Source organism: Trachypithecus francoisi, unplaced genomic scaffold (assembly GCF_009764315.1).
Source record: "Trachypithecus francoisi isolate TF-2019V2 unplaced genomic scaffold, Tfra_2.0 Contig01579, whole genome shotgun sequence".
Lineage (NCBI taxonomy): Eukaryota > Metazoa > Chordata > Mammalia > Primates > Cercopithecidae > Trachypithecus > Trachypithecus francoisi.
The window spans coordinates 13,620,196-13,647,542 of record NW_022681442.1 but is presented as its reverse complement, the minus strand read 5'-3'; positions in this window follow the sequence as shown (position 1 = coordinate 13,647,542).

Here is a 27,347-nt window from a genome sequence, read left to right as displayed (position 1 = left end):
AGATGACTCCTACACACACAAAGCACATCAAAATGAGTAAAACATGGCCGTGGTGCCTGCCCTAAAAGGAGGTAGGGAGTGGAGATTAGCGAGTGGGAAAGAGGGCTAGATTCATTGATCAAGCCATTTCTTTTTTCATAGTTTTTTCCTTTTTATTTAAGAAAATAGTGCATCTTAGAAGGACACAATGTTACCTATGTGGTATTATTGCCCCCAAATGCATAATCTGTGTCTAATCATGAGGAAACATCAAACAAACCCAAAATGAGGGACATTCTGCAAAATAACTGGCATATAATTTTCAAAAATGTCAAGATCAAGAAATGCAAAAAATGTCAAGTTACTGTTTCACGTAAAAGGGAACTATGAATGTTGAATTTTTTGATTTGGATAAGTATATAATTCACAAATTTAGGGGTAAAGAGGTGCAATGTCTCCAATTACTCCAAATGGGAGGAGAAAGGAGAAAATAACAGAGCACATGGGGTCTAATGTACTGAATTGATGAATCTGGGTACAGGGTGAGGGTTTATGGGAGTTTCTTGTACTATCTTAGCACCGTCTCTGCAAGTTTAAAATTACATTAAAATACAAAGTTAAAAAATACAGACTCATTTCAGTAATTGTGGAAAATAACTGCTTTGGAAACGCACATGGCAGCTGATATGGTTTGGCTGTGTCCCCAGCCAAATCTCATCTTGAATTGTAGCTCCCATAATTCCAACATGTTGTGGGAGGGACCCGGTGGGAGGTAATTGAATCATGGGGGTGGGTCTTTCCCGTGCTGTTCTTGTGATAGTAAGTCTCATGAGATCTGATGGTTTTATAAAGGGGAGTTCCCCTGCACACAGTCTCTTGCCTTCTGCCATGTAAAACGTGACTTTGCTCCTCATTCGCCTTCCACCATCATTGTGAGGCCTCCTCAGCCATGTGGAACTGTGAGTCCATTAAACCCCTTTTACTTTATAAATTACCCAGTCTCAGGTATGTCTTTATTAGCAGCTTGAGAACAGACTAATACAGCAGCCAAAATAAAAGAAAATCACTTGTATTCTCACCCTTGAGAAACAACCATGTTGAACAATTGGTTTCCTCCCAGTCTTCTGTTTGTGCATCTTTACACAGCTGCAGTGCCCTGCACAACCTGCTCACTGTGAGTCACATGACATATTTTGAGAAATTCTGTGGTTATGGACACATCTCATCAAAGAGGTCTGACTTGCTTTCTAACATGTTTGGTTTGGCAATAGGGATTATAATCCTGATGTGTGGGCGTTTGACACAGAGTTTTGGCAGCAGCTGCCAACTGCTTTTACCATAACAGCCAGGTGCTGATCACGTCCTGACACTCACAGACTCTGGAAACAGTCCCCACACCACCCTCTGACTGCAGACGTCTCTTTTGGTCTTTGCTTTTCTTTGAAAATCAATTGAAATGTGAAACTATTTTAAGTTCCTGGTCCTCTCTCAGAGCTATTCTTAAAGCAAGGTTTCTCAGTACTATTGATGCTTTGGGTTGGACTGTTCTTTCTGGGGTGCCCTGTCATTGTAGGATATTTAGCATCACCTCTGGCCTCTCCCCACCAGATGTGAGGAGTATCCCCCCTGTTTTTCCCCCAGATATTGCCAAGTGTCCCAGTTTGAGAACCATTGCTCTAAAGGTAGGTACAAGAGAGGGGATGGGACTCCCTCCATGGCCTCCTTTCCTCATTGGAATGGGTGGGGTTTGATCAAAGGGGAAAAAGAGTCCCGAGACTAGGTCTTAACTTCTGACTCAGCTTCCTCAATGGTACAATGGGGTTAGTATTAATATATGTCCTGTCTACTTCTTAGGAGTTTTAAATGATGAATTGTCTGCAATGAATCTACGTAGGGCTTGTACAGAGTTGGTAATGAAAAACATTTTAGGGCTCTCCTGGCATGAGAGTAAAACATACAGCTAGGTCACTTTGTAAACCTGAAAGAATACTTAAATGAACTCAAGGGGTTGCTATTCTAATATCCAAGTTGCTTGCTGGCTCTAAGATGTCTAGATCTAGAAAATTGTGGCAGGGACAGAGAAAACCATGTGTTCACCAAGCCCATTTTATTTTTCTTCTGGATGCACAGAAGGCTTACTTCCCAGCCTCCCTTGCAGCTAGGTGGGGCCATGTGACTGAGTTCTGACCAGGGAAATGTCCATGGAAGTGAAGTTACTACCTCCAGGTCTGGCCCCTAAAACCTCCTGTGCAGCTTCCGCACATTCTTTTCATCCATTAGCCAGATGCAATCCAGTGGAATCCTCTGGGTCCTGAGACAATGAAGTCATCAGACAGCAGGAGCCTTGGCCCCTCCCCACAAACTGTGACAGAAACAAGAAATTGAACTTAGTTGTATTAGGTAAACTACTGTTTGTGAGGCTGTTACACAGTAATTTACCTATCCTGACTAATATAGGTGTACCAGATATCAGTATTGAGGAAAACCCCATGGAGAAGGCAGAATAAATCAGATTCTCTGAATAGTCACTTGTGGGCAGAATCCCTGGACTTCTCTGAGTAACCAGGGGATTCCTGCCTCTGTGCCTTTGGTCATCTCATTCCTACTCCTGGAAATCCTCCCTTCACTACAGCCTCCATTCATGGCAATCTTGTTTATTCTTTCCAGTCAACTGAAAGACCACCTCTTCCAGGAAGCCTTCCGTAACTGCCTGGTGAAGAAGTTATCTTTCCCTCCCAAGAATCGCACTTCCCCTCTATAATGCTCTCATTTTTATAGCTATTTGTCAAGCTTTTCTTTTTATCAGAATTGACCATTTTAAGGGCATATTCCATCTGCTATTCACCTTGGCAGCTATGCCCCCTTAAACATAACAGCATAATGAAATCAAAACATGAGCATACTGTTCAGTGTACAGCCTTGGTCAACAGCACACCAAAACCATCAGGAAGCAAATTATAATGACTCTACTCACACTTACACCATTTGTGGACCAAGCAACCAGTACAGGGCACTGTGACAGACCCTTACCCTAGATCATCTCATAGACCCCTCAGTGGCCCTGTGGGGTTGGAATCTTTATTTATTTTTTCACTTTTTGAGACAGGGTGATGCTCTATTGCCCAGACTGGAGTTCAGTAGTGCAATCTGGGTTCACTGCAACCTCTACCTCCTGGGCTCAAGCAATCCTCCCACCTCAGCCTTCCAAGTAGCTGGGACTACAGGCGCATGCCAACATGCCCAGCTAGTTTCTGTATGCTTTGTAGAAATGGGGCTTCTCCATGTTTCCCAGGTAGGTCTCGAATTTCTGGGCTCAAGCAATCCTTCTACCTTGGCCTCTCAAAGTGCTGGAATTACAGGTATGAGTCACAGCGCCCAGCCTGGTATTTTTATTATCTTTATTTTTCAGTTTGCCCAAAGCCACACCATAAAGCCGATGCTCAGTGCACTACAGAAGCTCTGCCTCCCAACCTACCAGGTGCCAATGATTCCCCCTGCCCTACTGCCTATGAGGATTATCACAGGGCTCCAAGGAGATGGTTGAACAGTGAGACTTGACCCTCATCTGGGAAGTGGGGAAGAGGATGGAATGAGCTAATTTACGGAGAGTACTCAGCACAGCTGATCCTTTGCGTGTGCTTTAAAACACTCATGACCGGCGGGGCGCGGTGGCTCAAGCCTGTAATCCCAGCACTTTGGGAGGCCGAGACGGGTGGATCCCGAGGTCAGGAGATCGAGACCATCCTGGCTAACACGGTGAAACCCCGTCTCTACTAAAAAAAAATACAAAAAACTAGCCGGGCGAGGTGGCGGGCGCCTGTAGTCCCAGCTACTCGGGAGGCTGAGGCAGGAGAATGGCGTGAACCCAGGAGGCGGAGCTTGCAGTGAGCTCAGATCCGGCCACTGCACTCCAGCCTGGGCGACAGAGCAAGACTCTGTCTCAAAAAAAAAAAAAAAAAAAAAACAACAACAACAAAAAAAACACTCATGATCATCATGATTCGGGATCCAACCCATTCATGCTTCACCCCAACCAAGAGACACAAGAAAATGCCAGACATTGATGGGGATGGAAGGTGGAGATTGTGAAAGAATGAACCACCATCAGCAGGTGCAATCGGAATTTGATTTGGAATGAAAAAGCTGTGATTTTCCAAGGTTTCATCAGACAATTTCCTGCTATCTAACACTGGGCTTCAAATAGCCCTTTATATAGCCCTCAGAGTAGGATAGCTCCTGTAAACACCTCCTTTGAAGCCCTTTCAGAAAAAGTAGGATTGCATTATTAAAACTTTTTTTTTTTTGCCTTTATGCTTAACAGGTATGACTACATTTGTACCAAAATATTTATTGCCAGCAGCTTCCAAGACAGACAGATGGACAGCCTGCAAACTTGTTGCTGGCTTCACTCTTTAATGACTGAAGAGCAGCCTTGGACCTGACTGCTGTCCTTATCCATTGAATGGTCTGAGGATGTCAGTGTGACACATGTAGTTGACTCACTTTCAGACCCTGGAACCCCATGGGGATGAGCAGAACATTGGCCCTAAATTGCCAAAACCCTAGCCAGCCCGCTTACCTCTTGTGTTCACCAGCTCTATTTCTTTTCCAACTAAGACATTATTTCAAAAGAATGTCACCTAAAGGGAGTTTAGACTCCTGGCTAAATATCTGTCACCTGGAATGTTTTTTAATAATGATACCAGCTGTTTGGCCAGTCAGAACTAGTATTGAACTCTGGCACTACCTCTTACAGCTGTGTGAACTTGAGCACATAGCTTAAGCTCCCTGCGCCTCAATTCCAATCTCTAGTATGGAAAAATAATAGTTTCAACTCTACCTAGTTATTGTGAAGATTGAGATGATGCATTTAAGGCTTACTGCAGAGGGGCTAGCACATAATAAGTAGTTAGTAATGATAGTTATCATCATTGCTGCTGCTATTATTATCACTGATATTTGTTGTGCACAAAAGCTCAAGATGCTTTTGTACCCCTGAGGTTATATGCATTGGGTCCTTTAGTTGAGGACTGCCTGAGTACACATGCACACTTAAATGTGTGCTTGTGAATGTGCCGGCACACACACATGGGCATGCACATGCACGCAACAGAGTCTTCACAGGACGTCTTGTCCTGATTCTCAGGCTTATCAGTTGGACCACACTGGCTAGCAAAGCTTGGATTTCTCTCACATGCTCTCCACCCATCTGCATTCCCCTTGGGACTTCATTACCTTTGATCCATCTGGTTATTGCAGCAAAGTGCTTACCTCTCCTTCCACATCGTCTGTCTCCTCATTGTCCACTCCAGCTCTCAGCAGCCCATAATCTTCCATCACACTTCATATGTCCACTCCAGTCTCCACACACTGTGCTTCCCCCAGCTCACTCCAACTCTCTTTCTGGAGCTCCCTCTTTTCCCCCTTCTTATTTTCTCATCCACTCCATCATTTCGATGCGGCCTCTGTAAGCCTTTCCCTTCTACATCCCTGAAAGATGCAGGCGTCTTCCTGCCAGCTCTCCCAAATGTGTTTTCCCTCCCTGGACTCAGCTGGTCTGATGGGTCCCACAGTTTTGCTGGCAGAAGTCCACTGTTTGCGTCCCACCTGGTCTATTTAAAGCCCTAAAGAACCGGCTTGCTATTCCCAATAAAAGCGGCTTATATGTATTGAGCCTTTATTATGTGACAGCACACTGCCTACATTATCTTATGTAGAGGTATGGCAGGCACTAATGTTGTCCTAACTTTGTAGGTGACAGCAGGGAGGCTCAGAGGGGCCAAGGTGCTTGGCCAAGGCCACAGGACTAGTAAGCGGTGGAACAGGGATTCCAATGTGGTGTGCCTGACTCCAGGCCCTCATTCTTAACCCCAGGCAAAATCCCATGGCCAAGATGGTGGAACAATCAGGAGTTTGGCTCTCCTTGTGATATAGTTTGGATATCCCACCAAATCTCATGTTGAGATGTAATCTCCAGTGTTGAAGATGGGGCCAGGTGCAAGGTGTTTGGGTCATGGGGCAGATCCCTCATGGCTTGGTGCTATCCTCAAGATAGTGAGTTCTCCTGAGATCTGGTTGTTTAAGTGTAACACTCCCCCAACCTACCACCTTGTTCCTGCTCTGCCATGTGAGATACCAGCTCCCCTTCTGCCATGATTGTAAGTTTTGTGAGGCCTCCCCAGAAGCCAAGCAGATGCCAATGTCATGCTCCCTGCACAGCCTGCAGAACCATGAGCCAATTAAGCCTCTTTTCTCTATAAATGACCCAGTCTCAGGTATTTCTTTGTAACAATGCAATAACAGCCTAACACACTTCATTCCCTGTGCATGAATCACAACTCCCCCTCAACAACTCCACTGTGCATGGAAGTAGGGCAAGAAAAGAACTGACGCACAACCTCAGAGATGCCTTCTCCAGGAGCTCTTTCTAACATCTTGCCTGCTCCCTACCCTATTAGCTAAATCATTCCCACTTGTCTACATGATTGTAATTATTATTATTATTATTATTGAGATGGACTTTTGCTCTTGTTGCCCAGGCTGGAGTGCAACGGTGCAATCTTTGCTCACTGCAACCTCCGCCTTCCAGGTTCAAGCGATTCTCCTGCCTCAGCCTCCTGAGTAGCTGGGATTACAGGCATGCACCACCACACCCAGCTAATTTTGTATTTTTAGTAGAGACGGGGTTTCTTCATGTTGCTCAAGCTGGTCTCGAACTCCCGCCTTCAGGTGATCCACCCACCTTGGTCTCCCAAAGTGCTGGGATTACAGGTGTGAGCCACCATGCCTGGCAGATTATAATTATTTCTTTATCTGCCTTTCTTCCCTTCCAAACTGGGGGATACTTGGCATTCAGCCTATAGTAGGTGCTTGAGAAAGGCTTGTGATATGAATGAATGAATCTGCTGGAGATGGTGTCAAAATAACCCAGGAATGGGGTTCAGCCTCCTCCTCACCCTCAGTCTGGTTTGCTTTACAGTTTAGCCCCAACTCCCAACCCCCCATCACAAAAATGTCAGCCCAGAATTTACTCTTGGGGATTTCCCCAGGACAGGTGCCACAGGTGGGTATGTCACTCAGGCCACCTTCTCTTCCAAATCCCACAGCCCAGAGCTGGCAGCAGCCTCTCTCCAAGGCATGGGGGAGCAGCCTCACTCCCGGCCTGGGAGTCAAAGGCAGAACAAAGCAGGGGTTCTGGGCATGGCAAGATGGGTGGCAGCCATTGCTGTGGGCTACAGGATTTCAAGGCAGTTCTGTGTGCATTGGGTCAGGTTTCCTGGTGGTTTGGCAGCCCATTAGATTTTCCTAGAGACAAGGTGGTTGTGTGGCTCCACTGGCAAATATATCAACTGCTGAGACCTATGAGCCAGGTCTCACATTGCTTTGTATACACTGCCTTACCTCATCTTCACAACACCTATGAGACACATGTCATTAGGCCCGTTTTGCAGATGAAGAAACCGAGCAGCAAAAGGTAAATGATCTGTCTGAAGCCAATAAGCCAAGAAGGGGCAGAGTGGGGTCCAAGACTAGCTTGGCCAGATGCAAAGCCTGTACCGTATGGCTACAGAGAAGAAACAGACCGCCTGGGACTGAAGGACACACATGGTATTCACCAAGCCATTGGTGCTCAGGCTCCCAGCTGACAGCATCATGACAAGATAACAACTTCACATGGCTGGGTAGCAAAATGGCAGCCACTTTCTCTGTGGGTTGTGTGCCTGAATGCCTTCCTGAGCTCATCCTCACAGAAGTCATTTTCTTTGCACCCATATGGGCCACAGGGTATGCAGGGCATATCAAAGTGAAAACCACCAGATTGTGGGCCAGAGTAGGAGATGACAGAGAAAGATGAATAAAATGCAGCAAGTGATCACCTCCTTTGGGCCCAGAGGAGAGAGGAGTTAATGCCAGCAGGGGCTCTGGGAAATCTTCCAGGAACAGGTGGCAGCTGAGGTGGGTCCTAGAGGATGGCAAGGTTTGGGATCGTTTGCTTCAAGAGTTGCTCATGGCCTGGTATCATTGGCTCCTGGACATCATGTGTTGGAGGCCCCATCCCTAAGCACTTAGGCAACAACCAACAATTTTCAGTATCACAAGCCTTTCTTCCAACAACTCCCCTGAAGCACTGTGGGGTAGTGACATGGGGCTCCCACTACGGGTACACTGAGTAGGTCCTAAGCCTTCCTAGCTATGTGATTTTCTGTGCCTTGGTTTCTGCATCTGCAAAATGGGGCCAATATTAGTAGTCCCTACTTCTAGGGCTTAGCACATAGTGAGTGTTGATGACATCAAAAGATTATAATCATTACTCATCATTATCATTTCTGCAGCCAGCTTCCTGGTACAATAGGGAGGCTAAGTTGCCATAGAACAAATCCCAGCCTCGATTTCCTCCACTGGGCATCTTTAACCTTCACAGCCCCTTTGTGTCTGAGTCTTCTCTTAGCTCCCTTCTGGAATTGTAGGGTGGATTGTGTGTGCTCCATAAAAGGCTGTGTGTACAAAAGCAGAGCTAAGAGGACAGGAGACAGATGCAAACCGTTGTGTTGGCTTCTTAGCCAGGAGGGATTTGATTTTTTAAAAATTGCATTATCTTAAATAAATCTGATCTCAGCTCTGATTTAGTAACTGGGTGATTTCAGGCACCTTATTTCTATTAATCTCAGTTTCCTCTTAACTCCTATGGGGTTAGGGAACATATAGGAAATATATATGTCAATTTCTGGCATGGTAAATTGTGCAGAGATAGCACTTGGTGTGCTAGCTACTGTCTTTTTACTCCTCATTCCTGGCCCTCCTCCCATTTTCTCTTCCTCTTCCTCCTCCTCTATCTTCTCTTTCTCCTTGCTGGAAGCCTCCATTCCCTGTTTTTTGTTCTGGATAGGTTAAAAGTTTCAATAGGCCCCCAAGGTGTCCTTCCTTAGGCATTATGAGCAGCAAGCATGACATCAGGTGGCTTTCCATGGCTGACCATCTGACTATGGGAAGAAGATGATAAAAGATGCTTGGGCCCATGGCTGGGCACAGAGCTCTTCAGATCTAAAAGTAGGAAGTTGAGAGTAAACAGAGATTGCATCTTGGGTAGTGAGACTCTGTAACCCCCATCATAGAGAAATTGCAGCTGTCAGGGCCACGGAGCTCCCATCCCAGGGAGAGATGGGATAGCCAGAGCCTGCAGTGATGCAAAAAGGTGACATAACTCAACTTGGAATGATTTGCAGTTACACCCATGAAGAGGAGAGCAATCACTCCCAGGAAAAGTATACTTGTTCCCTGGTGCTGGTTGCTCTCCTTATCCTATTGCAATGTCTGTGTGTCTGTTCTTTTTCATTCATTAAGCAAATGTTTATTGGGTGTCTGCTAGATATCCTAGGTAACAAACATAAACCAGGGATTAAAATAGATACAGATTCTGCTCCTACTGGAGGTTTCCATCTAGTGGGGACACACACACACACACACACACACACACACATACAAGTATACAAACATAACTATATAATTGCAAATAGTAACAAATGCTGCAAGGGAAACAGACACAGTGAAACACCCTAAGACGAGGGCATCTATTGAAGTAGTCAGGAAAGGACTCCGGGACTCTGTGACATTGATGCCAAGAGCTAAAGTATGAGAAGGGACGCACGGTGGGAAGAAAGGATGAACAGAGCTGAGGGAACAGAACCGCCAAGCCCAGCCCTGGGTCAGGGAAGGGGTCAATGTCCTGGGGAGACTGAGAGACAGAGGGCGGAGGCAGAAACAGGAGCCGTCAAGCAGAGCCCTAGAGGCCACCGCAAAGCGCCCGCATGTCATTCTCAGCGGGGATTGGGGCAGCCACAGCAGGATTTTAAGTAAGGGATGACATGGATGTCAATGAGCAGGTACAGCTGCTCACAGGCAATGGGAACTGAATTTCGCTGCTGTCTGGAGGTGGTTTTCAGAACCTACTTCACATTTGTAAGATGTGAAGGGCACTGGGCCAGGCTGTGGTAAGAATATCATAAAAACATTTGATCTCATCCGTCAGAGAGCAAGGGGCTGCAAGGAGTGGGGCAAGTGGGCTATCTAACCCAGATGAAGACTCGCAGTGCTGAAATTCCAGGTGCGTCTGCTAATTGAACACTGGAGTAGCACTTACTATGGGCTAGCACATCCCCCGTGGGGCAGGTAGAGTTGCTAGAGAATGCTGTCATTTTTCTAGAGGTCGTAGAAACCTTATTTATGAGCCTTACCCATTTGGAATTTAGAATCTACTTCTCAGAGGTTCTGTGAGGCTAATAGGAAGTGATGAGCGCTACATGCCGGTATCATTCTTAAGAAATAGCCATTTTCCACCCCCGCTTTTTTTTTGTCTATAGAAAATAGTTTTCCAAGCAGAAAAAAACAGAACAAAACAAACAAAAACACATGTAATTAGAATTATAGGCAATTTCAAACTTAGTTTAGGCACACATTTCAATCCTGCTGCAAACACCCATTCAGCACAATTGTCAGACTAATTATAAATCATTCCTTTTTATTCATTAAGCCAGAGTCCCTGAGGGCCCCCACAGAAGTGCGTTCTATTGGATGGATTCAAGGCCCTCTGTGTTTGGCGGACCTCCTTTGTCATCTGGTGTTGGGGGACAGGCCTAACAGGTGTTTTACAGCTCAGTCAGGCCATATCAGGTTCTTATTGAAAATGCTTAAATTTCAGAAAACACGCTTGGCCTCACACCATAGCCAAAACCATGAGGCAAAGAGATGTTGTCACAGTGCTCTTCTGAACTCAAAAGGATAAAATGTATCTTTCTTTAATATCAGTTCAAATTGGAAAGGTTTGAATGTTTAATGATTTTTAAAAACTGTTATTTCTTTGTGCTTGACAAGATTTCCCCTTTGAAATGGGTTTGTTTGAGTGAAAGCTCTTAACCACCGACTGGATTTTGAGGTCTGAGATTATATTTTCAATACCTACCAGAAGTTAGCTGGTGCAGCTGCTTTGCATGAAAAAATATGAATATGGAGTTTTGGCTAAATCGTAGAATTTTAAAACACTGAGTACTTTTAGAAAAAAACAACTATGTCTAAAAATACTACTTTAAAAATGTGAGCATATAAGGAACTTCAATGCTTCGATACGTGGTTCAGCCAGACTAATTCAAATGAATTTACAATTGGTCACAATATTTACATTTAAAAGGCATAATTTTCTGAATGCAATAATGATATCAAAAGGAGTTTGGCATCCTTGGGGTTATTTTTTCCAACACTATCATTGTGAAGTTTTGCTCAAGAGTCTTTCTTGATAGTTAGAAAAGAAATGGTATAACCTTCAGAGGGTCACAGCTCTGACGTCCCCTGTTTCGCTGGAGAGAGAACATGTGGCCCCTGCCTTTAGGGTGTTGAAAGGGCAGGAGAGGAAAGCCAGAGGAAACAGATACTCCAGGCTCCCCTCTGCTCCATTATGGGACCACATTCTCAAAAACACTCCTGTGTGTGTGTGTGTGTGTGTGTGTCTGTGTGTTGTGTTGTTGTTGTTGTTTTTAACTTATACTTTTTGGAATTTCATGATGAGATTGCTTAGTTTAACTGAAACTTAGAATGATTTCCTCACTGGCCAAGAATGATAAAACGAGATTCAGTTGTGAGTTCTGGCTTTCAAATGGAAGCTGGCTTGCTTAGAGATAGATAGGTTTGCTTATCTGTCAATGGGCCAGTGAACCTGGCCCAAATGCAAATGAGGCAAAGCAAAACAAAACAAAAACAATGATAGAGAAAGGACAGAGATGTAGATCAGTTGGACAGAATATAGAGTGCAGAAACAGACCCGCACATACATGGTTGATTGATTTTTTTTGACAAAGGTGCAAAGGCAATTCCATGGTGAGAGGATGGTCTCTTCAATGAATGGTGCTAGAGCAATTCAATATCCATGTACTAAAAATGAAGCTAAATCCAGGCCTCACTTCCCATGCAGAACTGACTCAAAGCAAATTACAGACTTAAATACAAAATATACAACTATAAGGCTGTTAAAAGACATCAAAAGAACATCACTTTGCCATAAAGCCATCAAGGTTTTATTCATTGGGCAGAAAATATTTTTTAGGTACAACACCAAAAGGATGATCCGTTAAAAAAAATAAATTTGATTTCATCAAAATAAAAACTTCTGTTTTTCAAAAGATAGTTAAGAAAATGAAAAATAAAACCGCCACACATCAGGAAAAGAATATTCACAAATGACACATCTAATAAAATACTTGTATGCAGAGAATATACATAAGGAACTCTCACATCTCAATGAGAACACAAAAGCCTATTTTTAAAAAATGGGGCCGGGCACGGTGGCTCACACCTGTAATCCCAGCACTTTGGGAGGTCGAGGCAGGCAGATCACGAGGTCAGGAGTTTGAGACCAGTCTGGCAAACATGGTGAAACCTTGTCTTTACTAAAAATACAAAGTTAGCTGGGTGTGGTGGCATGTGCCTGTAGTCCCAACTACTAGGGAGGCTGAGGCAGAAGAATCGCTTGAATCCGGAGGCGGAGGTTGCAGTGAGCAGAGATTGTGCCACAGCACTCCAGCCTGGGTGTCAGAATGATAATCCATCTCAAAAAAAAAAAAAAAAAAGAACAAAATATTTGAATAGAATCATCAACAAAGAAGATACACAATGCAAATAAAGTTATAACAATATGTATTAGCCGTTAGGGAAATGTAAATTAAAACTATAATTTAGACACCTCCCCACACTTCTTAAAATGGCTAAAAAAAAGAAAATTGACATACCAAGTTTTGGTAGAGATATGTGGAACTGGAACCCTCATACATTGCTCGTTGGCATACAAAATGGTACATCCACTTTGGAAAGCGGTTTGGTGGTTCCTTGTTATGTTAAACACACACTTGTCAGATGACTCAACGATCTTACCCACTTCTAGGTATTTACCCAAGTGAGAGGAAAATTTATGTTCGCACAACAACTCTATGTAAATATTTATAGAGGCTTTATTTATAATCACAAACAGCTGAAAACAACTCAGCTATTCCTCAACTGTGGCATAGATAATGGAAGATCCATACAATGGGTCATGACATTAAAGGCAGGCCAGATAACATCACTCATCATGTACTGTGAATATCAGGAAGTACCCACTGATGCAATGGGGGCGCCTCACCTCCGTGGCGTTCTCCCTGCCAAACCCTTACTCTAATTGAGGAAAATGTCAAACAAATGCAGATTGAGAGACATTCTACAAAACACTGACCAGTGTGCCTCAAAACTGTCAAGGCCATGAAAAACAAAAGACTGAGAGTTGGTCACAGTTTTTCTGGGACAGAGAAAGGACATTCATGAAAAAAAAAAAAAACGACTCTGGCAGAATTCAAATAAGATCTGGAATTTAGGTGAGAGTAATATATCAATACCAGTTTCATAGTTTAGACAAATGCATCACGGTAACGTACAATGGTAACATCAATAGAACATGAAGCCATGTGAAGGGTCTATAGGAACTCTGTATTCTTTGCAAATTTTGTAAATCTATAATTACTTCTTTTTTTGTTGTTTTGAGACAGGGTCTCACTCTGTTACTCATGCTGGAGTGTAGTGGTATGATCACAACTCACTTCAACCTTGACCTCCTGGGCTCAAGCGATCCCCCCATCTCAGCCTTCTGAGTAGCTGGGACCACTGGTGCACACCACCACATGCAGCTAATTTGTTCTGATATTTTGTAGAGATGAGGTCTCACTATGTTGCCCAGGCTGGTCTTGAACTCATAGGCTCAAGCACTCCTTCTACCTCAGCCTCCCAAAGTGCTAGGATTACAGGAGTGAGCCACTGCACCTGGCTGCTATAATCATTTCAAACTTAAAAATTATTTAAAAATAAGTATGCCAGGTGCATAGCAGGCACTCAACTGATGATGACTACTACTATTCTTTAGAGGAGAAAGCATTGGTAGGAAAAGCAAATTATAAAACTGCCATCTTACATTGCATAGCAATTCAAAGATGCTAAATGGCTCCTACCAACATTATTTCACATATTGAGTCTTAGAAAAGATGAAAGTATTATCTGACCCAATCCCCTCACTTTCTAGATAAAGAAACAGAAGGCCAAGAAAAAGAACCAAGAAGAGGAAAAGTAACAGTAATGTTGCAATAACAGAAATAATCGTAAGAGTTTTTAAAAAAGTTACAGTAACAACAGCAAATAATACCTCTATCTCAGTCACTGTCCTCGGAACTTTGTGCCCATTTATAACAACCCTACAAGATACATTTTATATAGTTTTTATTTTACAAAGGGGGAAGCTGAGGGTCAGAGAGGTTAAGTAACATGCACAGGATCACACAGCTAGCAAGGCCTAAGGCTGGGCTTTGAACCAAGGAAAAGAAAGGGAACTAACACTCACTGGGCACCTACCACATAGCACAGGGGTCCCTAACCCAGGTCAGGGACCAGTATCAGTCCATGGCCTGTTAGGGACCTGAACACACAGCGGGAGGTAAGCGGTGGTTGAGTGAGTGAAGTTTCATCTGTATTTACAGTCACTCCCCATTGTTCATGTTACTGCCTAAGCTCTGCCTCCTGTCAAGATCAGTGGCAGCATCAGATTCTCATAAGAATGCAAACCCTATTGTGACTGCACATGCAAGGGATCTAGGTTGTGTGCTCCTTATGAAAATCTAATGCCTGATGATCTGTCTCCCATCACCCCCAGATGGGACCATCTAGTTGCAGGAAAACAAGCCCAGGGCTCCTGCTGGTTCTATATTATGGTGAGGTGTATAATCATTTCATTATAGATTACAATGCAATAATAATAGAAATAAAGTGCATAATAAATGTAATGCTCCTGAATCATCCCCAAACCATCCCCCCACTGCCTGGTCCATGGAAAAATTGTCTTCCACAAAACCAGTCTCTGGTGCCAAAAAGTTTGGGGACCACTGACATAGCAGTCCAGGTGCCAAATATCTCCTCAACCTTAACTCATTGAACTCCTTACAGATCAGTACCTTTATCCTAAATTCACCTATGAGGAACTCAAGGCTTTTGTGATTGTCCTGCCACAAAGCTGCCAGATGGCAGAGCTGGGACTTGAACTTGGCTCCTAGTGCCCTCAACTGTAATTGGCTTAAGACTGGTAGAACAGGCCAGCAAGAGCAGACTGGAGGCTTTGCCTTTTCATTCACTTTTTGCTCTACGTTCAGGACAGCTTAGCTAACCTAGCTGTGCAGCTTTTAGAGTTTTCTGTTTTACATGCAGAAAAGACATCTTCTGTCTATAATTCCCTAAGACTCGGGGAACTGACCTAGGGCTTTTAAGATCTCCAGGACACAGAATGACAAGCATATTCATTTTCCAAATTTCCAAACTCACCCAATACCTGTATTAACAGAGTCAGTAAGATGTTAACGTACAACAATATTAGCTGAGGCTGACGTCTGATGCTCTGGCCAAGCCCTTACTGTCCGAGGCTGAGAGGGTATGAAAAGTGTAACATGTATTTAGACATATTGGGAAAAAGTACAAAGCAATCATCTGTTTGTATCCCCCTCCCATATGTGGCCACAAATGGAACACATTGAAAAGGTCATGAGAGATCAGGAGATTTAGTGAACTGGGCACAATACGGCTTTGTGGTCCAGTTTATTTTCTCATGACAATGTAAAATATAGATTGAGATCAACTAAAATCCCTCTTATTTGGTTTTATAGCTTAAATTCATAAATTCTCCACATTCATTAGAAAGTGATGTATTATCTGCACCCACTTGAAAAGATAGTATCCCAAGAGATGGATACAAGAATATTAAAAAAATTCCTGATCAAAGAAATATTGCTTCTTTCTTCCTTTCATTGAGCAGATGTGCAATGTGTCCAGAGAAAGAAATAGAGGAATTCCTGAGTGATTTATTTGATGAACCTAGTTTTAACTGAGGTTATTGCATGCTTGATATCATGACGGAGGTTATTAGTTTCTAGTTGAAAATGACCAGAGAGAGTCCCGTTCACTTCATCAATACGGTCCATTTATAGCTTGTCAGGGAGACGACATCGTGCAGCCACGGCACTTTGTCTTGGAGTTATTTCTCTATTAGATGCTTGCTTGTCTTCATCACGAAGACTTCTGGCTATTTAAGAAAACCCAGACCCAGGAAGATATGTCTGTTCTATCCCAGCATTTAAGACATTAAAAGCAGATGCATCACTTAGGAAAATGAGTCTTGTATTCAAAGAGGCATCACAAAAGCCCTTTTTTGCCACAGAAAAATAAAAACAGATAAAAAAAATGAACTGTTTCCTAGGGTGAGAGTTTACTTTGCTTTTGCTAAAAGAGGTACTTCATATATCCAGTGGTTCCCAGATTTTGTGAAGCAATAAAATTATTTTAAAAAATTGATGTACGGGGCTCTATGTAGGATTGACAATTCTTTATTTTGCCAAATCAAATCATTCAAATCTTTTCAGAAATTTATATATGGTCTTCATCATTCTGTAAAGAAAGGACATGTTAACACACATACAAAATTTTAAAAGCACATAAAAATTTTAAAAACGAACATAATCTCAGGGAAAAAAGCATTACTTTCTAGTAGAAACAGCATAAAGGTCTCTCTCTATAGACTCAAGAAGCTGCAATCACTTATGAGTGCTGGTCTGCAGACAGTCTTTGAGAACCCCTGGAAAATCTGGTAAAATCTGTAAGGAGCGAGATTGATGTTAGATATGAAAATGTCATGTTCTGAAATTTTTTTGTAATTCTAAAATACTTGACTAAATGGTTACAGCATGAACAGTAATAATGAGTAGGTAATGCCATTTATTAAGAACATACTAGATGTCAGCTCCTTACTACGTGGGTGACATGTGGGTGTCTTTTAATCCTTGCAGCAACTGGTAAAATCAGTATTATTATTGCCACTTTATGTATTAGGCACCCAAGGCCTGGAGAAGTCATACATTTTGCCCAAGGAAATTCAACAGAAGTAATGGAGATGGGATCCCAATTCAAGTTCCTCTGAATCAGAAACCAGGGCACTAGCCACTCAGTACCCTGCCTCCTTCTGATTGTGTTCTACTCTACTGGCTTATGGGCTTATTTTCCCACACATACTCAGTGTCTTTTATGCCTTCAAATACTCAATACTCATTGCAGACCCTGACCAACAAGAGACACTTAATAAATGCTTATTTTTAAAGAAATGAGTAAATGAAGACTTCTAGTTTTGGAAATTTGTTTTGCACATAGGGTGGTGTGAGGATTAAATCAGATCATATAACAAAGCACTTAAAACCATGCCTGACATAACACAGGAAGTCCCTTATATATATAAGTGACTGACTTTCATTACGGGTGTTGAGAAAATCAGCTCACCTTTCAGAAAGCTCTTCTGGCTTGGTCTGCTGGAGAAGTACTAGCAGCCTCACAGAGGAATCTTCTAGTAGAATATCTTCTACGGAAAGATGTAAGAAAAAAATTCAGAAATGATAATTTATAAAATGCCCATGTGTCCTTTTTTGTTCTTCTTTTGCTATACTATTATCATTATAACCTGTCATGACATTTTATATATATTTATCATAAATATTATTCTGTAATACATACTATGCATACTTATATAATTTTATAATATATAATTATATGAAATATATAGATTCTATAGAACATATATAGATTATATATAGATGAGAATATATATATTCTATATATGATATACATAGAATAGTGATATATATAGATGGGAATATATATATTCAATATACATCACATATATTGAATGTTGATTTTCTAGATAGGTCATAGATCATATACAATATAAAGTCCCTTCTCTTGTGGATAAAGGATTTGCAACTTAACAATAAATAAAAGCAGTCCTGAAGGTCTTCTTGATGAAAGGATTTTTAAAACAAACCTTGCTTTGTTAGGCCCCAAAGGAAACTTACAAGTGTTTGAGCATTGCAGTTCTTCTCCATAGAAGATTGGAAGTACAAACTCTTCCTTATTTGAAAAAGCAGAGTTGATTACTGGTATTTAGAAAGAACTCCCTGACCTTCTCTGTGGATATTCTTTATAGATACAGTCTTAAACTCAAGCTTAGAAATTTGTTTTCATTTATGTGTACAGTCCCATGGAAGCTGGAATTGCAAGTCAGACTATATTACTAGCATCAGGGCATCATGTTATTTTCCCAGAACTTTGCTGGAAATTTTCCAAGATGGTAATGAGAAAACTATTACAACAAGACCCTTTTGACTCTGATTTCTCTACCCTAAATTACAAGAGGTCCAAGGACAATCCTTCCCAAGGCACAATCCAGGAACAGATTGAGAAGGCGATGTCCTTGCTGTATTTTATTTCAGTTACTGATACTCCCCTGATTTGTCTGCCTTCTTGGACAGATGTTTCTCTGAGCAAAGCAGCCCTGGCTGATGAAATGATTTCTAAGTCTCTTCCATCAGCAGGATCAGGGGACAGGAGACTGGTTACTCTTCAGCCCTTCAGATGAGTAAAAGTGTTGAAAGTCAGGGTTACCGTAAAGCAGAACTTACAAATGCCTTCAGTCTACGAAGCTGCACTGTGGATAAAGACCTCACTGCATTTTGCCTTATAAAATGATGAGGGGTTGCCTCAAAATAAAAAGGACAAAAGGGAACATTTAGGGAAAATAAATTTCATGCCAGTTTATTTTTCCCCAGTCAGAAACAGGCTAATTTCTGGCACATGGTACCCTGTGTTCATGCTCGGTGTGATTTCAGTGTAGTAAGCTTTAGACTCTGGTGCTGGGAGGTAAACAACCATTTTCCAACCTTACCTGTAGATGGAAAAATATAAATGGCTTCAAAATAATGACTGATTAAATATTGCTTCTAATATGCTAGCAGATACATAATGTCTACATTGAGTTTTTCAAAAATAATTTTATAGGTATACATTTTAAAAAGAACTATATGTCAATTCATAGATAGACATATATTTTCATATATAGATATATTAAAAAGAGTATTTTTTCATAGATAGATGCTTTCCAAAGAATTATGGGTTAAATAAAAGCATCTTTTTATATCTTCATTGGGAGAAAATTATGCAGAAAAATCCTTCAGCAGCATACTTTTTTATCTCTACAGGCCACTTCCTTTCCTTCAGGAACAATATATTTGAGTGCCCCAGAGTATCTCTGCCATTTGCATGCAGAATGTTCCTTCCAACAGGAGCAATTGGATGTTATACCTGAAACCATGTTCAAACAGGAATGATGTTAAGGGCACAGAACACAAAGATGACTTTGCTTTGTTGTTTTCAACACAGATTCTCAAAGACCTATGGCTCACAGGCCCCAGCCTTTTTGCAGCAAATTAAAAACAAAACTTAAAAACAAAACCAAAAACCCATCTTTTCTATACTAGATCAGGCCCTAACAGTTATTTTATTTAGACAAAAACTTGATTCAGAACCAGCTTCTCTCCTCCTCCCTCTCACCGCCTCCCTTTCAGTTTGCTTTAAAGGTTTTTGTTTTTGTTGCTTTTTCAGCCAATTCCCTTTGCACTTGTGAAGGATAATGAATTGGTGCTCTTAGAGGAACTTGAACTTCTCCGATAAAAGATGTTTAAAGTCGTTAACATTGACATGATTATCTTCAGAGTTTGGCCCTATTAACTTGATTATTGAACCACTGTTTATTGTCATTGTCACAGTGCTTAACTGCGAAAGGTCAGATCAGAACGAAAGAACCCAAGATAGAATGACTGATCTTTAAATAAAATAGCTGCTGTCATATGCTCCCATTTCAAGACGGAAGACACAAAACGCTTCTGAATTCCACACTGGGAAATCACCAAGTTATGTTGAGAATCTGCAAAGGTGAGCAGGTATGTGTCCTTAAAAATGCCCATGCTCTTTGAGCCAGAAATTCTACTTCTAATTCCAACTCTGCCAAGGAAGCAGTAAAACACATAAAGAGTTATGTTCAAAGCCGGTCATTTTAGCTTTGAATAGCAAAAAATTGGCAACAATCTGAATGTCCAACTATTGCGGATGACTTAGGTAAATTATATTATCAAACGTAATGCTACAACTCAAAATCATAACTTCAAATAATATATCCTAAATATAGGAGAAAATTCATGGTTTATTAAATAAATTGTGCATTTCAAAAAATTACAAGGACTGAACCCGATTTCATGAGAAATTACGTATTTGTGTTTGTGTAATGACAAAATGTGAGGGCTTTACCAGGGCTAACCACTGGGTGGAGGGGGGTATTCTTTTTATTCATTCTAAATATTTTGCTGGAGTTCCTAAATTTTCTGCCACCATCACCTATTTCTTTGATAACTAAAACAATAAAAAACCAAAAACCAACCCAAAAGCCAGAAAATGCTATTTTTAAAAACCAGTAACGATGCAAGCCCTTGAGCTGATGTAGTTATCTGAAGCACAGATCCACAGTCCATACACAGGCAAGCAGAACTGCAAACCTCTCTCACGGCTCCACTATTCCAGGACCTGTATAGAGTTGTCAAAAGGAAGTCCCATAACATGCTTTTACAGCTCCGCATCCTTTATTAATGCCACATGTACTCCTGTAAGGTTATTAAGTGATGTACAATAATTGTCTGTATTCCAAAGTGGACATTTCACTCCACTCCTGTGGCTCTATTTCAGTGTCATTTCTCACAACTGCATTTTAGGAATCATCTCAGTGGGCTGTTTCTCTCGTCCCTCTCTTTTAATGCAAGTCGACCTAAATTGGCCCCGGTAAGAAATTAAATATAATTACCTAAGGAATCGCACAGGGCAAAATGAGATCGCACGGTCTTCCTAAGTGGAACAAGGCGTGGAGGCCCCTCATCCCCGGTCCTCCCCAGAGTTAATTTGCCTGTATTTCTTCCCTCATTGAGTGCGCTCACAGGCAGCCTCACAATGACCTGTTTAGTTGGCAGTGGAAAATTATGTCATTTGCAAGCTAGCTTTCAGCTGTGATATTTTATAATTGTTAAGATGAAAACCCGATAATCCTCTCCCCCTTCATATAAACTGCAATCCATCTTTAAACCTGTGATAATTCCTAAAACCTGCCGCTTAATAAACTAACAAACCCCAGGCCTATGTGATTTTGCAGGGAGTCAATCTTTGATCAGCCAAGCTGAAATGGGTCTGATAAGGGGACGCCCTTCCACTCTGGAGTCGCCACTTGAGTGGGTTATTGCTGTTTCCTGCCATCCTCAAGTGCCAAATAAGCAGAAGTCTTCCGAGCTTCTTATCTCTTTCACTTTCTTCTCGAGATCTCTGTCGCTTTAATCCGGCGTGTCTGCTGCTGGTTAACAAGGAAATCCTATGTCAATTATCGCCAACAACTTCCTGCTGCGAAGCAGCGGGGAATCAAAGCGTTTGAGAGCCTTTTCACACCGGAGAGTGGTGCAGGGCCTAATTAAATGGCCCTCATATCCTGCAGCCTGGTGGAGGCCGCATGATAGATAGCTAATGAAAGATAGCCTAATTTTTCGCAGAACTGTTTGGAGGCTGGTGGACTGTCCTCTGGGGTGTGCAGGTGCGTCCCGAAGTAAGGCTACGTGGGGTTTTTTTTTTTTTTTTCCCACTTCCGCTAAATGTAGTGGGCCTGTGGTCCGCATTGGACAACAGGGAGCCCGCCTTCCGGAAGGTGCATCTGATTAGAGCTGCTCTGGGAATCAGAGGCCCAGATGGAATGGGAGAAGGAGGGGACGTCCAGGGAGATACCGAAAGACATGAAGTTCAGGCCTCAAAGGAGACCACTGCACAGTGAGATTATTCATCTGCCTCCAACACAAGACATTCCCTTTCCCATCCAGGACTTCTCAGCTAATATGGTGCTGTTTTTTTTAAAAAACTGATTTTATACAATCTCTGCAAATCATTCTCTTCAAGTGGCTTATTCCTGCTGAAGGTACACATACTCTATAGACAAACTAAACGAAAAATAGACTTTTTTGTTGTTGTTGCAAGAAATGCATTTTCTCTAGTAATTTCTATCTAAAGCAGTGGTTCTCACCATGGGGTCCTGAACAAGCAACATCAGCTTCACCTGGGAGCTCGTTAGAAACGCACATTTCTCGGGCCTCACCCCAGACCCGGTGAATCAAACCCTCAAGGGGTAAGACGGTCATCTAGGGTTTAACAAGCCTTCCAGGTGATTCTGAGAGATGCCAACATTTGAGAATCACGCGTATCCAAGAAACTTCTTTGTAGATGGCCAGTGTAGGTTAATCATGAACATCACCATTTGTTTAAAAAATTCAGCATGTTACATAATGGGACACCCTGTGTTATTTAACCTGACTCCATGTCTTTCTACCTTTTATCATATGCTTGTGTCCAAGGCTGGAATCATTTCTGAGTTCTGACTCATGATGTAGTACTTTGCTGAGTGAGGAGACTTTTGTTTAATTTGAGGAGGCGGGAGTTGGGATAGAGAAGGGGGGTGGAGACTGTATCCACAGAAATATTTGAATCTATTTTCTAGAGTTATGATTCTTAGACTTTGGAGTTTTCAAAAATTCAGGGCTGGGTGCGGTGGCTGAGGTGGAAGGACTGCTGGGACTACAGGTGCACAGAGCATGGTGGTGCATGCCTATAGTCCCAGCTATTTGGGAGACTAAGGTGGGAGGATCCCTTGGGCCCAGGAGGTCAAGGTTACAGTGAGCCCGGATTGCACCACTGCACTCCAGCCTGGGCAACAGGGCAAGACTCTATCTCTTGGGGAAAAAAAAAAAAAAAAAAAATATATATATATATATATATATGGTATTAAATAGGGTTTGTTGCTCTTTATTTTGTAATGAACATTCAACACCCCCCCCAATATTTCATAAAAGAAGAAACATTTTTAAATATCCAAAAGAAAACAGTAAGGACATAATTTCCATAGAAAAGCCAGTCCTTTAAGTGGAATCAGTTTATGTTTATAAAAAACATACTGTCCTTCATTTACTCTTTTCATTGAAGATTCACCTGCCAACTGTTGTCTAGAAACGGCTAGTGCAGCTTTTGATTGGTGAGAGAGGGTGCAAAGAATGTGAAATCAGTGGTTCTTAACCTAGGCTGCACCTTAAAATCACCTGGGGAGTGTTAAAAAACTACCTAAGCCTGGGCATCCCCCCTAGGGATTTTGATCTAATTGGTCTAGCTTGGGGCACAGACATCAGACTGTTTCAATGTTCATAAATCACCTGGTACTCCAGAGCGTCTGAAAGTTCCCCCAGGAGACCTTACTCAAACGCCAACTCTGGTTCTATAGGTTCTGAGGTTCTGATTCTGAGGTTCTTCACGTCTAACCAGCTCCCTGGCGATACTGTTGCTGTTGGTCTTTGTACCACATTTCGAGCAGCAATGCCTAAAGCCTCTTACCGGTAAAGGATTTCCAGGTACTTAGCAGAAAGCCCAGCTTCTCTCCCAGTACTAGCTGAGGGGCCTGTGCCCTGATTTTCTGGAGGGAAGTGACTATCTTTTCAAGGTCACACTGAAAGCAGAGGCAGGGCTGTGACTGCTCCAGCTCCAAGGCTGCCTGGATCCCCACCCGGCAGGCAGTTGCCGACTTGCTGGTGTGACCTCAGGCCCCCTCCTGGCTCACCATCGGTATACTGCGGTTACCCTGGCCATTATGTGTAAACCAGAAGGCCTAATTTGGCAAAGGGATGCATGTGATATTGGAAGGCAAAGAAACAAAGTAAGGAGGACTAGAAAGTTATGTAGCCAAGTCCCTGGTCAAATTCTGTTGCCTTCACAATCCAAATTTGCTTTACTTTGCCATAGAGACCAGGCCTAAGGACTTCCTGAGGAGAAACCGACATGACCAGGGTGAGATGCTCCACACTGTTGGACGTCCACAGTGGAGAGCTGGGTGGAGACTTCCACCAGCCTCAGGGGCATGGACTCAAGTTCCTGTTCCTTCATCATAACCCACATCATCTGTGAAATTAGGGCTGTTTCTCCCAGCCTTTTCATTTATCTCAAGCTTTGTGATACACTTCCCTTTTCTTTGTTCTGCTATATCTGTGGTCTTGGTCAATTTACTTAACTTTCTGAGATTCCCAGTATTCTTATCTGTAAAATGGGGTAATAGTAGCCACTTCATTCAAAGGAGTTCTCAAGGGTTAAATGAAGTAATAGTTAGCAGGGAGTCTTCCACGTAAGCTCTCTGGAAGTTATTTTATCATACAAAGGATCATTCCCTTGGTTGTGTGGGACATTTTGAAAAGCATATGGATTAGGGGTGGAAGAGACCTCAGAAGGTGTCTGGACCGTTCCACTCTGTTTTACAGATGAGGAAATTGAGGTTCATAGAGGTCACATGACTGCCCCAAGGATACTCTTGGATAGTAAAAGCCCAAGCATGGCCTGCCCCAGATCTAACTGTTTTGGATTTCCACACATATGTATTGCATATATTTGTAAGTTGCCTTAAATCCTCTTTGAACCAAGATCAGTTAAAAAGAGACTGCTGATTTGACAGCCTTTCCACACCATGCCTCCTTCCTCTCAGATAAGGGTCCTCAGGAATGGTAAGTCCTGGCCCTCACTGGGCTGTTCCCCACTCCTGGGCCCACAGTAGACACTAGACCAGTCACGTCTGTTTTGCCTCTGAACCCACAACCTCCGCATCTTCAGCATGGGCTTCCAGAAAGCCTTTACCAGCTGGTCGATCATGATCCACGTGTAAACCCTTCCCAGGCCCCGTTTCCCCTTTTCTGATTTCTATAATCACAGGCTTTGGGAGCAAGCTTTCAGAATGCACCTAATTGGTTTACCTGCCACCAGGTAGAATCAGGTAGAATCTAGGCCTTCTGCCTAGACCACTTGGTGACCACTTGGTCACCTGGCCACTCCTGGCTGCCAGGAGGCTAGGAAACACAGTTTTGTTGACATGAAAAGAGTGAGTATTTGGTGAATCCCCACAATCTCTGCCCTGAGGAATGACATTGTTGTTCATTCTGAAAAAGCATTCCATTAATTAATTCCCATGGTGGCTGAAGAATCCTTTACCCATCAGCCTGGCTTTTTGCCTTCTAGTTCCTTCCCTGGGACACAGCGTATGTGCTATAGTGAGGGGCGTATTTCTTACTCCTCTAGGACTAGGAGCAATAATTTATAAAATGGCCATAAACCTGGTTACATGATTGAGTTATCACAAGAAGATGAACACAAAGATGTGTTTGTCTTCCCCTAAATGGAAGAGGGAATTCAGCATATGGTATCCCAGTGGCTGAAATTGGTCCAAAGACAAATGTCTGATAATACATGAATTTGCAACAGCAGCAGGGTATTTGGTGATCTCAGATTCTTCATTAGGCTTTTTATCAGCTGAAGTGATTTTATTTTTTTATTTTGTTTTATTTTATTGAGACAAAGTCTCACTCTGTTGCCCAAGATGGAGTGCAGTGGCATGATCTCGGGTCATTGCACCCTCCGCCTCCCAGATTCAAGTGATTTCCAGCTAATTTTTGTATTTTTAGTAGCCGTGTTGGCCAGGCTGGTCTCAAACTCCTGACCTCAAGTGACCTGCCCACCTCAGCCTCCCAAAGTGCTGGGATTATAGGTATGAGCCACTGTGCCCAGCAAGCTGAAGTGATTTTAAATGAATAATAATAGTCATTTGATATTTCTGGTTATATCCAAATAAGTGGAAAAGTAGACTCCTGCTCAATAATGGTTTAAATGTAGTTTAACTCGGGATGGTCCATTAAGGCCATACGGTTTTTGCATAGAATATTTCCATAGCAAATCACATAGCCGCCGTTTCCTTGAAGATGGATGGAATACACAGCAGTTTCAAACTTGGGAGCAAATTATAGTCCTCTGTTTTGAAACCAGAGATGACTTAAATAATACTTTTTTTCTCGTTAATGCCAAGAACCCAAGTAATTTGATGTCTCAGTCAGTTGCAGTTGCTGCACTTGGAATTTGAAAATGTTTCAGAATCTTGACGTTAGGAGCCAACTACAGTTTCAAAAAAATGACTGTGTCTGTGCTTATGCTGAAAGTGCAGGAAAACCCTGCTTTAGTAAGTTTTGCCAACAGTCAAGCGCACAGCACCCTACAAAAGAATATCTAGGACAAAGTGTGGTAGAAACTCCTACTTGTGGCTTAATCAACCCCTGCAGAGCAGAGTCATTTAGATAAAAACTCCTACCCCATTAAACCATTTCAGTAAGTGTTACTGAGGACATCAAATTAATTTCTGAGCAAATAAGCATCCTTCTCATTTAATGCCCTTTACCCTTCAATATAACAGTCAGTATCAAGAGAAATTAATTCCATCTCCAACATTGAATCCATCCAAGGCTTTCCTATAACTTGGATAGAGTCACGTCTTTCTCCTTTTTAAGATTATTCAACATGTTCTTTTCATGGAATGAAATCCAAACTCTTCATAATAGCATTTAAAGTGCTATTTTAAGTTTAGCCCTCAGCTCACTTTATTATTATAATTGTTACTACTTAGAAAATTACCCCGACTACCATTATCACCTCTATTTCTGGTACTTCTACAAAATGCACCTATCTTTGACCAAACCTTCACTATACACAATCATTCTGCAAGGACCTCTATGTGGATAAACTTATCCATGACCGGGTACTATTGTTATCTGGACTTGACAGGTGAGGACATTGAGGCACAGCACAGTGAGATTAATTGCTCAACTCGTAAGTGAGGGAACTTGGGCTGAGATTCAAAACACTTGTGTATGAAATAATTGCAAATGGCTGCTGTCGTTCCAACCATCACATCTGCATTCCAAGAAGAAGGAGAAGAGCAAAAGACCTTCTGCTTAGATACCACTTGGTCACCTGGCTACTTCTGGCTGCCAGGAGGCTGGGAAATACAGTTCTGTTTATAGAAAAAGAGAAAGGGTGAATATTTGGTGAATCCCTGCAGTCTCTGCCCTGAGGAATGACATTGTTGTTCATTCTGGAAAGGAATTCCATTAATTAATTCCCATGGTGGCTGAAGAATTCTTTACCCATCAGTGTGGCTTTTTGCCTTCCAATTCCTTCCCTGGCACACAGTGTATGTGGTGAGAAAGATATTTCTCACTCCTCTAGGAATGGGAGTGATAATTTATAAAATGACCATAAACCTAGTTACATGATTGAATTATCACAAGAAGATGAACACAAGGATGTAAATTTCACCTTTTAGCTATGATTCCATTTGATCCATGGCAGTATAAAAATCACTGGATTTTTTATCAGAATGGAAGATAAACACATTCAAGTCATCTGTGTCCCCTTCCCAAACATTTCACCCATGCCACATCTGCCTTCCTGGTAAAGGTACACAGCAGTGCTGCAGATTCATGTCTTTAATGGGATTCTGCCTACTAATTAATGTG